The sequence below is a fragment of the Anas acuta genome, chromosome W (genome assembly GCF_963932015.1).
Source record: "Anas acuta chromosome W, bAnaAcu1.1, whole genome shotgun sequence".
NCBI classification, from domain to species: Eukaryota; Metazoa; Chordata; class Aves; order Anseriformes; family Anatidae; genus Anas; species Anas acuta.
In genome coordinates this window covers 1,178,554-1,193,214 of record NC_089016.1, presented here as the reverse complement: position 1 = coordinate 1,193,214, position 14,661 = coordinate 1,178,554, and positions in this window count along the sequence as shown.

The following is a 14,661-nucleotide window of genomic DNA, read 5'->3' as shown; positions in this document are numbered from 1 at the left end:
TGAAGTGTTGCTTTATATTGCATAATGTGCTTTATAGGCCACAGTTTGGGAGCCTCCCTCTTAGAAGAGAGCACATGCAAGCACTAAAAGCTCAGTGGAGGGTTGGAGACTGCCAGATTGCAGAATCTCACAAATCAGGAAGAGTGCCGGACAGGAATACTGCAATCTAGGAGTATGCCTGAAAAACTAGAATTAGAGACAACACCGCGATGGTGGTTAAACACAGCAACCTTGAAAGCACATGTTTGAAAAGTGGTTAATGACCATTAATTTAGGGAAGGTAGGAGAGACCATAGTATTGCTGGAATGTGCATCATGTTTGTGTGTTTTTTGTTTTTTGTTTTTTTTTTAACAACTCTATGGCAAAATAGAACTGGCTTTGCTATGTAGAAAGTTCACAATACCTAGGCGATACTAAAAAGGTGTATTTAGGCATGAAATGTTGCTACTGGATTTCAAACATGCTAAAATAGGAGTCCAAGGAGATTTAATGTGCTACATTATCAAGAAGCACAGGAAGTGAAGATGCTTTATAACATGTTTTTTCTATGCCCATGAAACACAATATTTGCAATGTCTATCATGGAATGAAAGTCCAGAACTTTTTGAACTTCCTTTAGACATTAGTTAGCTGGCATATGCTTGTTGGAAACCATCACGCACTTATTTTTTCATTTAACATCGGACTTGCGACAATTGACTGTGTAAGTAATAGAATACACTGCCACAGTGAGCACCTGATCGTGAAAGTTAATACCTGGAGTGCAATTTTACTTATATTAGTGCTGCAAAAATATTTTCAACTTTGCTAATCTCTGCATGTCCTTTGTCTTGCAAGGAATGGCTTTGGTTTACTAAATACTATACTGAAGTTCTACTTTGTTTTGAAACAAATTCTTCCACAAGTACCAAGCTAAAATGAGACTCTTTTTTTTCTCTGACCAACTGCTAATCTCTTTGAGTTGTGCTTATAATATTATATATTTAATTTTTGGAGGGGCTGAAGTGGAAAGAGTTCATATCATAGAATGGTTTGTGTTGGAAGAGACCTTAAAGGCCATTTATTTCCAACTTCCCCTGGCAGCAGGCAGGGATACCTCCCACCAGCCCAGTTGTCCAAAGCCCCATCCAACCCAGCCTGGAACATTTCCAGGGATGGGGCATCCACAGCTTCTCTGGACAGCCTGTTCCAGTGCCTCACCACCCTCACAGCAAAGAATGTCTTCCTAAGGTCTAATCTAAATCGACCCTCTTTTGGGGTAAAGCCATTCCCCCTTGTCTTATCCCTACATTGTCTGATAGAGTCCCTCCCCAGCTTTGCTGTAGGACCCCTTAAGGTCTCTGGAGCCTTCTCTTCTGAACAGTCTCAACTCCCACACCCTGTCTTTGTAGGTGAGGTGCTCCAACCCCTTGATTGTCTTTGTGGCCTTCCTCTGGACTCATTGTAATAGGTCTATGCCCTTCTTGTGATGTTGGGGGGGGGGAGGGGGGGGGGGGGCAGAAGAGTAGCAGAAGCCTTTGCTATGTATTTTAACTTACAGTCAGGTTCTGACTGTAATTCTTTGTGAATGTAGTTTTGCTTAAAGGGATTGAACTTATTTTATGGCTTTCTCATTATTGCAGTCTTTAACCACTGACAATACTCATCTCCTTTAAATAAGAGATCCTCTAAGTAGTGTTATATACTGTACCCAAGTGCAGCATTTCCTAAACTCTCCCGTCTTCTTGCTGACAATGAAGGTTGTAGGCTGCAATCCAGTTAAGACCTCATTCAGTTTTACTCAAATAAGAGGGATGTGTCACTTACTCTTTTTGATTTAGAACTGTGAATTCCATCCTTATTTGTTCCTGCCTTCTGTGACTTTTACCTTTTTGCTTTTCACTTGTGCCCTGCTGTTGTTCTTGTAAACCCCGACTATGGCACCTTTGCTAACAACTTTGGTCCTTAAGTTTTCCACTTATTTACAAGATTGCATGCAGTCCATAATCCCATGTTTAGTCTTTTATTTTTAGTCTCTTCGGTTCTTCCGTGTAAAGACTTAATAAGAAGCATTTTCTATATTTTCCCTTTTGGCTTCTGCATAATAAAACTGCAAGCTATTGCTTTACAGTCAAGCGTTTGCACATCTCAGAAGTGCTTAGGGATCATTATTGGACGCACCCCTATTTATAAATGCATTTATAGCAGATGACCTTATTTTGATGTAAATCCTTTGGGGGGAGGGGAGGGGGAAAGTAACTGATAGATAAATCAAATGTGATTTTAGTCCTTCCTCTTGATGTATTTTCTGTTTCTGTCTATCAAAGGTCAACGGAGTGCTCTTCTCTCGAGAGTAGAAAAAGGAAAGGGACTGCAGCTGTGAAACCAGCCTCTTACATTACTTGGATACACATGAATTTTATTTTTTGCCTAGAATAGGGAAAGATTCTTCAGTTGCTGAAAACATGCTGGTAGTTATTGTGCTACCCACATTATGTCATTTTTTTGCCTACTTTATTTGCACTTTAACTCTATTAATTGCTATTAAATCTTCTAATTGACTGTCAAGTTATAGTTCTCTTTCATTTGGGGGGGGGGGGGAAAGGACTAAAGGGAAGGAGGCAGATGGGTGCATGGGAATGTAATCTAATCATTCTGTAAGGGAGTGTGGGCCCAAAGCTGGGTGTAAGATAGTGTCATATGGTTGATGTTATTTATGATACTAGTAAGGGATATATGGATATAATTAGGTGTGTGTTGCTTTAATGCATTTGTTAGATCTGTGTAGCAGTGCTATCAACATTATAGTAAAGTATTAACGTGGGAGGGGGGAAAAATGTTCATTTTGGTTGGGAGATGGTGTATGTTTTCCCAGATCACTACTTGAACCATGTTAATATTATTTACTGCTTTTGGAAGGTAAATGTCTGCTGTGATGAACGCTATTTCTGCAAATAATTAACTGTATTTATGCGGTAGTCCTGTGAAAATCAATTTATTTTCTTATGAGTAAAGTTGAAAATATATGCCTGGCATTTTAAAGATCAGGATAAAGGACTTTATTTCAAAAAGTTAGCTCTAAGACCAAAGCACCGGAATAACTTCAATTATAAGTACTACTTTGTTCGTTACAAATGCAAATATTTAGTTTATAATTTTGTTCTGTAAGATATATATATATGTATCTTGTTTTAAAGTAACTTTTAAAGCTATGCTGAACATAAAACATTGTTTGTTTGTTTGTTTTTTCTGTCCTATTAGCACCACGGAGATTTCACGGTATTACTTAATGATGTGATGGAAACTTGGAAATATTTGTTACATGACAAACTAGGATTATCACATGAAAACATGGAAAAGCCAGAAAATTATGCTGGCGTTAAAAAAGCCTATGATACCTGTTGGGAATTGGCATACAGGGCGTGGACGTGAGTCCGTGGAACAATTGTTTGATCTGAGCTTGCCTTAAGCAACCAGGAGTAGGCCTTAGAAAATCTCATGGCCTGCTGTAGCTGAGCAAACCAAGCTACCAGGGCAACTATGAGAAGTTCCCATGACAGTGTTCCCACATCGCCCAATTGAGGAATTCAGAAAAATATTGTTACCAGCAGCTGGCTTCAAGGACAAGGTCTATGTGACTGCTAATCACAAGGGGGTTGTTTTCTTGCAGGTGGGGTTGTTTTCTTGTAGTTGTTTGTCCGAGTGCTTTTGACCAATAATCTTGTGTGAGACACTATCCGCCCCTGTTAAGTTCACTATAAAAGCGAGGCTATTCGGGCAATAAATGGGAGCAGCATGATCTGACTCTACTGGTGTCTGTCGTGCTTTCGGCCGTGCATCCTCTAACAGATACCTTCTTAGCAAGCAGCAATATGTTAGATATCATAGATATATGTCAGAAGTGCTATGCTCTTGCACTTGTATCTGAAGAGGAAAGCATAGCCCCTGTAAGTATTTTGTTTGTTTGATCTCTGTTTTACCATATTTCTGATTCCAGTTATGGATTTACAGTGCATCTAAAATATATACAGAAGTCTTGAATTAGTCACAAATGACTTTCCTTTTCTCTGGAGGAACAGATGACTTTAAATTATTAAATCTTTAAGAGATCTTAGATCCATTCAAAAATTGCATATTTCTGCTGTCTTGCTGGATGGGTAGATCACAGCTCCACTGAGTATCTTGTTCTTTCTCACAAACAGAACTGAAAACTGAATTGTAGAGACTTGATGTAGATGGATCAAAGCTTAGTGATTAATGTGTCATGGAGTTTTGGATATATGTTGATAGGCAGTCCAAATAGTTTTGGTTTTCATTTTGAAAAATACCTCGCTCTTAATGGCAAAAAAAGATCTCCATATTCTTCATGTATCTTCATGTTAGATTTTTCCAGAGACCGCAAGAGGTTCCACTTCAGCTACTCAGTCAAGCATCTGTTGCAGTTTCTTGTGCTTCAGATGTTATAACGCTACACATGAGGCCATGCTCCAGGCTAGAGAAGTTGTAGTACATATTGCAGTCTGACTATGGAAATAACAAAAATTTGGTTGTATATTTTGATCTGGTAACAAAGATCAGAATAAGATGGATGCAGTTGGAAGGGACCTGCAAAAATTGAGTCCAAATGTCCTACTGTGAGTCTGTTTTCCTCACAGTTAGGCAATCTGTCTAGAAGGACCATGAGGGACAAAATCAAAAACCATGTGAAAATCCAGGAAAACTACATCCACTGCTTTCCCTTCCTCTACTAAGAGTGTGATCTTATCATAAAAGGATATCAAATTAGTGAGGTGGACTTTCCTGAACCCGTGTTGCTGGGTCTGATGGTTGTGTATTAGTAGCAATTAAAGTAAGTTTAAAATACAAGCATGCCACATGATTGTATTTGATTCTGTGCTCTCTAGAGCATGGGAAGATTAAAAGACAAAGGAAACTTATAATGAAAAAATAGTAAACATTGGAATTAGCTGCACCTATTTCTAGCTTGTAACAAAAATTACAGAGAGGAGTTATCTGTCTGCTTGCAGGAAGGTAACATGCATTATTAGAGGAAAAATTAGTCAGTAAAGGACAGGATATTTCAATTGCTTGGAGTAACTCTTCCTCCTGAGTTGGGAATAAAGCTGTGTCCATGAAAAAGTAGTCAAATACTGGAACAGGTTGCCCGGAGAAGATGTGGAATCTTGCCTTTAGAGATATTAACTTTGGCTTGGGGTAAGGGTTATGTCTTGTAGGGATAAGACATCACTGAGCAACTTGGTCTAACTTGTCTTGCTTCAAGCAAGTAACTGGACTAGGTGATCTCAAAAGATCCCTTCTAACCTAAATTGTTGTATGAGTCTGACAGGTATGCTTGTAACAAACTTGCCTACTTAAGTTTAGAGAATCTGCACTCAAACAGTTCTACAAAAGACATAAAGGAGGACTAAAATTCAGGAAGATGCAATTGCTTTTCTTAACTTTTTTTTTTTTTTTTAAAAAAAAACACTACACATGAGGCCATTTTTTTTTAAAAAAAAAAAAAAAGGGAGCTGCTTTTAGGGCAGTAACTGTAAAGGTTGTCCTGAGTTAATTTGAGTCTTACATGTCATTTGTCTCTTAGAACAGTTGTATTTCTAAAGACTAAAGAAAAAGTAGCTTTTGGTGTTCAAAACATTAGCAAGCTGGAGAAAATCGTAGCTTTACTTGGTGTTAGTACTACTTTTGTGTTTCAGTCATCTTTGTATTTAAATTTATTCACTTCTTTTTATTAAAGGTTCAACTGCCAGAATTTATTACTGGCATAATGAATGTACCAGAAAATAGAGGCTGTGTGCCTTCACAGGACCAGAGCAATGCGAAGGTAAAAAAAAAATATATATATACATATATATATGTATATAAATATAATAAATTCTTTCTCAATGCTTTTTAGATATGGAAAATTTAATGGAAGATGAAATACAGGTTTCCTTTTCCAGTTATTTCTATTAAGATATTGTTTTTTTAAAGTATATTCAAGCTCTGTATCTCTTTGGTATGAGCGTGTGCATGGGGCAAGTGCACAAATTTATTCCCTGGGAGACAGTCCTTTTATGGCAGGGACTTGACGTAGATTTAATCTGCCTTTAAACAGTAGGGAATACATATTTTTTGCAAGTATATTATCATTCAAATACTGTCTTGACTGAGAGTTAAAGAATTTGCCTGATGCTGCAAAGTGAAATGGTAAGAGAGAAATTTAGGTTTAACTTTTCAACTTAAGTAACGCTTATTTACTTTCAGAAGAAATCTGAGCACCAACTGTAGTGGTAGCTGTAGAAATGCAGACAATGCCGATCTGTTGCAGTAGACAACTGAGGACTTTGTGGGGATACTGGATTCAACCACCTAAACAGTATCAGTCTAACAGTGTTTGAAATGGTGAAGCTTAAGTCATTTCCAAGCTTGCTTTCCTCCTTGAGTGTCAGTTTCAGTACAATATTTGGGTACAACTCAACATAGTTCCCAACAAGTGAGCAAGCATCTTCCCAGCAATCTGACATCAGGATAAGAGTGTTTCAGTAAAAAGCACTTGGGTGCTTTTCTCTTTGTTACTGACTTTATGCCCTAGATAGCACTTCTACCAATAGGTTCACTTGGTGCTCTGATTGTGACATGTATGATAAAAATATTCTTGGCCCCTTCTTTTTGACTGCTTACATTTGTCATGTTTCCTGTTGAATAAGAAGAAATTCCACAGCTACCAAAGCTTTATATCTTTCCTTTTCTTAATGGCCTTTTCTTGTCTTTGCTTTCTTTGCTTATGACAAAACTATCAATTCTTAAATTCTGAGAATTTTGTTCTTATAGGATCCTGAACTGCAATATAAGTAATTCTAATTTTATATTTTTGGATATAAGGGTAGAGCTGCATTGTAATTTAATATAAACCTGAAAACTTTAATCAGTGGGACTTCTGTTATTGAAATCCCAGGGAACCAACAGGGAAAAATTAGTGAATCCAAGCTGGTGCTGGTGAGGTGTTGAAAGTCTTTAGCTTATTTGAAGTTAATGTAAAATCATCGTGTTTTAATGGTGTTACTATTTTGGCTTGGGATGTAAAAGGGATATTTGTGGAGAGATTGCTAAATCTTATTTTTGTGAGGCGAGAATAAATTAAATACCGCCCCCCCCCCAATTAGCACCCCCTTAATTACCCTCTCCCCACCCCAATTACCCTCCCAGGCAGTTGTGTAATGCCGCAGAGCGGGGGATCGAGGCGTGCGGGGCTTTTCCTGCAGCGAGGCCGCTTGAGGCAGCTGATGGAGCCGCCAGGGCCCGGCTGCCACCGACTGACACAGAATGGCAAAATGTCACAGAATGACAGAATTTGGGGGATCGGGAGGGGCCTCAGAAGATCATCTAGTCCAATCCGTGTCCCTGCTGGCTGAGGGAAGGGCTGCTGATGCCCTCTGCTTAGCCTTTGGTGCGGCCTGCCCCAGTATTCTCCTGGAGAAGCTGCAGCCCAGGGCTGTGACAAGTACCCGCTTCACCAAAAAAAAGCATGTTTTTCTTTCAAAATGTGGTTCAAAACTGGCCAGGTGGCCAGGCCCAGAGAGCGGTGGTGAAATCGAGCTGGTCGGCAGTGGTGTTTGCCCAGTGCTGGGGCCCATCCTCGTTAAGATCTTCATTAATTGTTTGGATGAGGGAATTGAGGGAATTGCCCTCAGGAGGTTTGCAGGTGACACCGCGTCCTGCCTCGGAGCACCGCGTTCAGCTTTGGGCCCCTCGCTCCCAGAAGGACATGGAGCCCCCGCAGCATGCCCAGAGCAGGGCAACAGAGCCGGGGAAGGTTCTGGAACATGTCCTGTGAGGAGCGGCCGAGGGAACCGGGCTTTGTTTGGTCTGGAGAAGGCTCCGGGGAGACCTCCTGGCTCCCTGCAACTCCCTGACCACGTCCTGGGACGGAGTTGAAGGATGGGGGCCGTGAACGCGAGGATGTGGGACGAGGCGCTCGAAGGACAAGGGGGTCGGGGGAGTCGGGAGGGATTCGGGGATGGCTCCTCCCGAGCTCGCAGCGTCCCAGCAGGCAGCAAGGTGAGGAAGGAGAGCAGCGGGGCCTTCCTCCTCCTGGGGGTGCTCAGGAGGTGGGGAGAGGTCCTCGTCCTCCTCTACTCTGCCCCTGTGGGGCTGTGAGGGGGATATGGCGTCCCGGTCTGGGCCCTGAGCTCCAGGAGGACGGGAGCTGCTCGAGGGAGGCGGGTGCGGAGCTGGGAGGATGCCGGGGGCTGTGGAGGACGCTGAGGAGTGACCCCAGGAGGCTCTGGATAAACAGATGGAATTTCTTTAATTTCTTTGTGGTGGTGGGGGGGGGTTCTGGAGGCTCCTTTCCTGGAGGCATCCAAAACCCCTGTGGGCTGGAGGCCCGCTAGCTGTCCGTGCTCTGGCACGGAGATGAATCCAGGGAGGAGTCTTCGGATCCCGAAGTTTCTTCCAGATTCTTCTGGGGCTCGGGCTCTGGCTCTGGCTTCCGCTTTGGCGCCTGCCACAATCTTCGAGGCAAGCAGCATTGCACCGCCAGCATGTACCACGGATCCCGCGGGCGTTGCAGCCAGTGGAGATGCTGCCTCACGGTCCGGATGGTGCGGGTGGTCTCTTCACGCACCGAGGGCTCCGCGTCATTCATCATGGGCTCCAGGACTGCGGGAGGACAGAAAGAGGCTGCAGCCTCTGCTTGGGCCGGGGGAGACCCCTCCAGGAGCCCCCTGGCCGGGAGGAAGGCGGGGAGAGCTGCTGTGAGCACCCCCCCCCAGCCTCCCCGAGGCCTGGCCTCCACCCCGTCCCCCCTCACTCACTTGCAATTATTTCGTACACTTTCTCTTCACTCTGGTCCCGGTGATGTTCTGCCGCAAGCCCTAGGATCAGAAGCCGCCCGTCAGCCTCCGCCCCAGGGAGGGCGAGGGGAGGCCCCGGGGCCATTGTGGGGGCAGGGGGGGACAGGCGGGGGGCAGCTCACCGATGAATCTGACGGCCTCCTTGCGCACCGACGCCTGGGGATCCGACAGGTAGGCCCGGCACCTCTGCAGACGCTCCTCCACCCGTTTTCGGTCCTGCTGAAGCTGGAGAGGCCGCGGGGCTCCGTCAGCCTCCCCCGGCCTCGTTCCTTTCCCCCCGGCCACCCCCCTTCCAGCCTCAGCGCGGAGGCCGCCCTCACCAGGCAGGCTCTGATCCTCCAGGTCTGGTTCATGTGGGCCACTTCTTGCAGCTCGTCCCACCACAGCAGCTCGGACCCGGCCATCAGGGCTTCCTGGGCAGCCTGCGGGGCAGCAGAGGCAGGGAATTGGCGCCGGCTCCTCGCCGCCTGCCTCCGGCCCTGCCGCGAGCCCCCCCCCACCCCATGGGCGCCACTCACCTTGGCCACGCTCGGGTTCTCCTCGCTCATGCGGAGGTAGAGGGTCAGCAGGACGTTGTGCACTTTCTTCCACATCTTTCTGCGGTGCTTCCACAGCACGCGCTCCATGCACGCGCTGAAGAGCTTCATGGCATTCTCCCGCACCATGTCGGCCTCCTGGAAGAGGAGGATGGAGGCTGAGCGATCCTCACCCGCCCAGCCGTGGCACGGGGTGGGTGCCGCAGGAGCCTCGCCCCCCCCCTTACGTTGTCCAAGTAAGGCGTGAGCAGATCGACCAGCCGCAGGGAAGTGATGCTGGCCGACTTCTTCATCAGGGCGCGCAGGACCCTGCAGCACACCGCCAGCGCCGCCGCCGTGATGTGGGGGTTGCCGAACCGCAGGGTTTTCAGGACGTCGGGCAGCAGGATAATCCCCGTTAGCCCCTGCAATGACAGCAGCGAGCCCAGGGCGTGAGGAGGCCGCCGGGGATGGGGATGGGGATGGGGATGGGGATGGGGATGGGGATGGGGATGGGGATGGGGATGGGGATGGGGATGGGGATGGGGTTGGGGTTGGGGTTGGGGAAGGGCAGGGTGTGTGGGGGAGGGTGTGGGGGGGTGCGCTCACCATCTTGGGCCTCTCCAGCATCGCCGCCAGCCCTTTGAGTGCGATCCAGAGCAGGTGGAAGTTGGTGTTCCTGATGCATCTCTTCAGGCACTCCACGTCCTGTAGCACGGCAGGGATGGGGTCCTCGGGGCTCAGGGTCTGCATGAGGCCGAGCTGGAGGATTTCGTACTCCTCGGTCATCCCAAAGTGCGCACGTATGGTATTGTCGCGCAGCAGCATGCAAATCTCGTTCAGGAGCTTCTTCGGCATGCCGGGCGTGCTGAAAATCTCCTCCCACATCTCCATTGAGGATCTGCAGGCACAGACAGGGGCTGTTGAGGGGCCCTGCGGGGTGTCGGGGGCCCTGTGGGGTTTTCGGGAGGCTGGGGGGCCGGTACCTCAGTCTTGAGGGGCAGATGAAGAGTATGGACATGGTGACGGAGTGGGGATAGCACCGTGTCATGAGGACCAGCACCTCCAGCAGCTTCTGGCGCACGGCGGGCGTCAGCTCCTCCACCAGCTTCTTGCGGAAGAAGATGACGAAGTGCGGGACCTGGCGGCAAAGAGGACAAACACACACACACACGGGGGGTGAGAAGTGGCCTCTCCTCTCCTTCCCCGGCCTCGTTTAGGGTTTGGGGGGGCACTCACCGACGCAAACCAGCTGATGGGGTCCTCCCGCGCTGCGTTCAGCAAGAAGGAGACCCACTGCTCGTCCTCCTCAGGCACCTCATGTGACACCACCTCCAGGCAGGTCAGCATCAGGTCCGTGCGCTGCTGCTCCAGCAGGTACCTGCCGAAGGGCTGCGAAAAGGGGGGGACACAGCTCAGCCAGGGGGGGCCACGGGGCTGCGGGGAGGGGCACGGGGAAAGGGGAGAAGCCACTGACCTCCAGTGAGGAGCACTTGCCCAGGAAGTCGCCGATCTTGTGGAGCCGCATCATGGCGCGGCGGCGGGGCAGTGCGCTGGTCGAGGTGCAGAAACGCAGCAGTGCCTGCGGGGACACGACGGGAGATGAGGGCTGGGGGGTCGGGGGGGGGACCCTCGGGGGGCTGGGGAGACCCTCGGAAAGCAGGGGGGCAACTTGGGGGGCTGGGGAGACCCTCAGAAAGCAGGGGGGCAACTTGGGGGGGTGGGGAGACCCTCAGGATGATGAGAAGCCCCCCGGGGTTATGCGACCCCCCCCAGGTGACGAGAACCCCCCAGATAAGGAGACCCGCCCCCAGGTGATGAGACCCCCCCCAGGTGATGACAACCTCCCCAGGTGAGGAGAACCCTCCCCAGGTGAGGAGACCCCCCCCAGGTGAGGAGAAGCCCCCCCGGCACGGGCCAGACCTTCACGATGCTCTGCAGCTTGGAGGGGAAGCTGGTGGTGGGCGGGCTGAGCAGCAGCAGCTGCAGCATGCTGTCCATGGCGTGCATCGTCTGTGTGGGGGGGAAACCAACGGGTGAGCCCCCGGGAAGGACCCCGGGGACCCCCCCACACACACCCTGCATGGGGGGGGGGCACGAGGAGGGGGTGCAGCACCCACCATGACGAAGTTGCGCGCGCTGAGCTTCTCCTTGGGGGGCAGCATGAAGACGCTCCTGAAGCAGGCGGTGAGCAGCCGCTGCATGCTGTCCTCAGAGATCACCTGCAGCGAGCTGCGGGGGGGGGCACAGAGGGGCTGAGGCGTGGCCCCCAGGGCCAGGCCCTCCCCAGAATCCCCCTCCCAACCCCAAAATCCCCCCTCTGTCCCCAAAATCCCCCCTCCGTCCCCAAAATCCCCCCCCTTGGCTCCCTGCGCCTACCTGAGGGCAGCGACAGCCAGCATGGCCTGCTCCCGCACCGCCGTCTCCAGCTGGTCCAGGGGCTCCTTCTCTATCAGCCGCTGCGGGGGGAGAGAGAGAGGGGGTGGGAGCTGGCACCCAAGGGTGCGGCGGTCCCCTCGGGTGCCCCCCCGCCTTGTCTCACCCCCCCCCAGCTCACCTGCAGATGTCTGCACAAGTTGCAGCGGTTGCAGAAGTCGGCGAAGCCGCCGGACAGCCCCGACTCGCGGGCGGTGGTGCAGACGCTGCAGATGCTCTCCAGGAACTTCATCTTCTGCTCCTCGCCCTGCGGGATCTGCGCCACAAACCCCCAGCGGTCAGGGGGGGCCCCCAGAGCTGGGAGCACCCCCCCCACCCCACACACAGCCCCCCAGCACTCAGCTTTTACCTCCATCCAGGTCTTGACGAACTCGTCGATGGTGTGCACGGCCTCCTCCTCCAGCACGTACACCTCCAGGTCGTCGAAGGCTGCGGGCAGAGAGCAAGGGGGGTGATCAGGGGGGGTGCTGGCGACCCCCCCGGGGGGTGGGGGGGAGCCGGGTGCCTTTGTGAAAGGGAGGGGGTCCTGCACTCACGGCCACGCGGCACCGCCACCTCTTCCTCCTCCTCATCCTCGGGCGTGATGTAGGAGGACTCGTCGATGGGGGTGGCCCAGCTGTCCACCCAGGCCACGCGAGGCCGACGGGGGGGTTTGCCTGACATGGCTCTCAAGGGGGGGTGGGCGCGAAGGGACGCGATCAAGCAACGCTCTCAGGGCGCTCCGGCTCGCTCCTTCTCGCTCCTGCCCTGTCCTGACAGGCAATGAGGGCACGGAGCCGCTGCCACGGCTTTTAAAGTGAGACCCCCCCTACGTCACAAAGGGACCCCCCCTATGTCACAAAGGGACCCCCCCCTACGTCACAAAGGGACCCTGGCAACGGCACCACCTGGATACGGGACCCCAAAATGGGGGCCCAGCCTCAGCCCCACCACCTCACGGCCTCGTCAGCCTCCCGGAACACCCCAAAACCCCTCAATCTCCCCCAAGCCTCCTGACGCAGCAGAATCCCCCCCATGGGGTGCAGGGTTTCCCCATTAAGCCCTCAGAAATGGGCTTAGAATTGAAAGAAAAGGTTTTGAAACCCACAAATGAGGATTTGGACCCTAAAAACCGGGTCCCCTCGCACTGAGAAATGGGATTTGGTGTGAAAAAGGAGGTTTAATCATGCAGTGAGGTTTTGGGGTCCTGGAAAGGGAGGACTGGGTTTAATAAAGTGGTGTTTGGATGTTAAACGAGTTTTTTGAGCCTGGAATTCTAAAATCTTGAAGGTTGGAAAGATCTCTCCATGTAATTTGGAGCAGTGCCTCATGAAAGCGCAGCCCTAAACCTTTTAAACTGCTCCGGGCACAGTCTAAGGAGGTTTTCTGACCTCCAAGGGAGATTTTGGGCTGAAAAGGCTGGATTTTCCCAAAATCAATCTTGACTGAAATAAAAGGATGTCTTCGCAAAACTTTATCCTCTCAAAACAAAATATACCAAACTAAAACTTTATTCTCTCCATACGGGGCTGGGGTGTGATCCCTCCTTTTTCCATGCAACTTCTTGACATTTTGCACGTTCCCGCATGCTGTAAAACCACAAAAGCCCCTTTTCCACCCCAGTCCTTCAACATTTCCATTTTGTTGGTCAAGAAGACCCCAAAAGGGGGCCCAGCCTCACCCCCCCCCCCTCCCGGCGCAGCCCCAGGACGGAGGCTGAGGGGCCCTGAGGGACGGCGGCCATTTTGTGCTCCCTCCTGGAGCACCGAGGGGCTGAGGGGAGATGGCTGCCCGTGGCTTCTGGGGGGGCCGTGTCAGGGAATGGGGGGGCTCTGGGAATGGGGGGGCTTCTGCTAATTAGAGTCCTCAGTCGTTCGGGTCGGAAGAGACCTCAAGGGTCATCTGGTCTCAAAAGGGGGTAGCGTTGTGGGGCGGCAAGGTGTGGGGTGGGCTCCTTTGGGGCAGCCGCTGGGCCCCCAAGGGAAAAGGAGGGAGCGGGAAGGTGAAGGGTGCGGGGAGGGGGGCTGAGCCGCACGGCCGGGTTGTCCCCCTGGTGCTGCCCCAAGGCATGGGGTCTGCCGTGGTGGGGAGCCTTCGAGGTGGCGAGGAGTTGTGTTTGGCCTTAGGAGCGTGGCGATGCGAGTTATGTGGCTAACGTCCTTCTGTCAACGTGGTGGTTTGTTGTGTTGGTTAATAAATGCACGCTACCAACGTGGAGAGCCTCTTTGAGTCCCGCTGATAGCGCCATCAAACTGTGGTGGCTCCCAGGCATGATGTTCAGCCTCGGTGCTGAGCCCTTCAGGTCATTAACGCAACAAAATATGACAAGGGTCTGAAGTTGGAAGCTATCTTTCCATGCTGCACGTGGAGAACATGGTCATTTCTCAAAAGGTGTACGCTGATGTCAAATCAGGGATGATCCCCAAATCAGTTGTGTATCTCAGCGTCCTGTGTGCAAGCACAGGAGTCTGATTTTCTTGGAAAGTGCTTGAATGGAGTAAAGCATTAATGTTTCGGTATACTTTTGATCCAGTTGAAAATGAACTTTTTCTGTGCAAGTACAGAGGCATAGAGGCACTGTCTGCAGTTGGGCTGGCTTATGCCATGAGACAAGTAATCTGCAGAATCGTGTTTGCATTTAGAGTTGGGTGGTTTTAATTCTGCTGTTAGTTAGATACCGATTGTCCTTTAAAGAGGTACACCAGGGAAGAGAATTTGAAGGTAATAATAGATATGTTGTTGTCATTTGGTTGAAATTTTTAAAATTACGTGGGTGACTTTTCTGGTACGTAGAGTTACTTAATCCCATGTCTTGATAGGTTGCCATCAGTAGCACAAAATCTGCAGTTGTTACTGATGTCTGTAGAAAAAGTTTTGAATGCCTGTTAGTGAATTA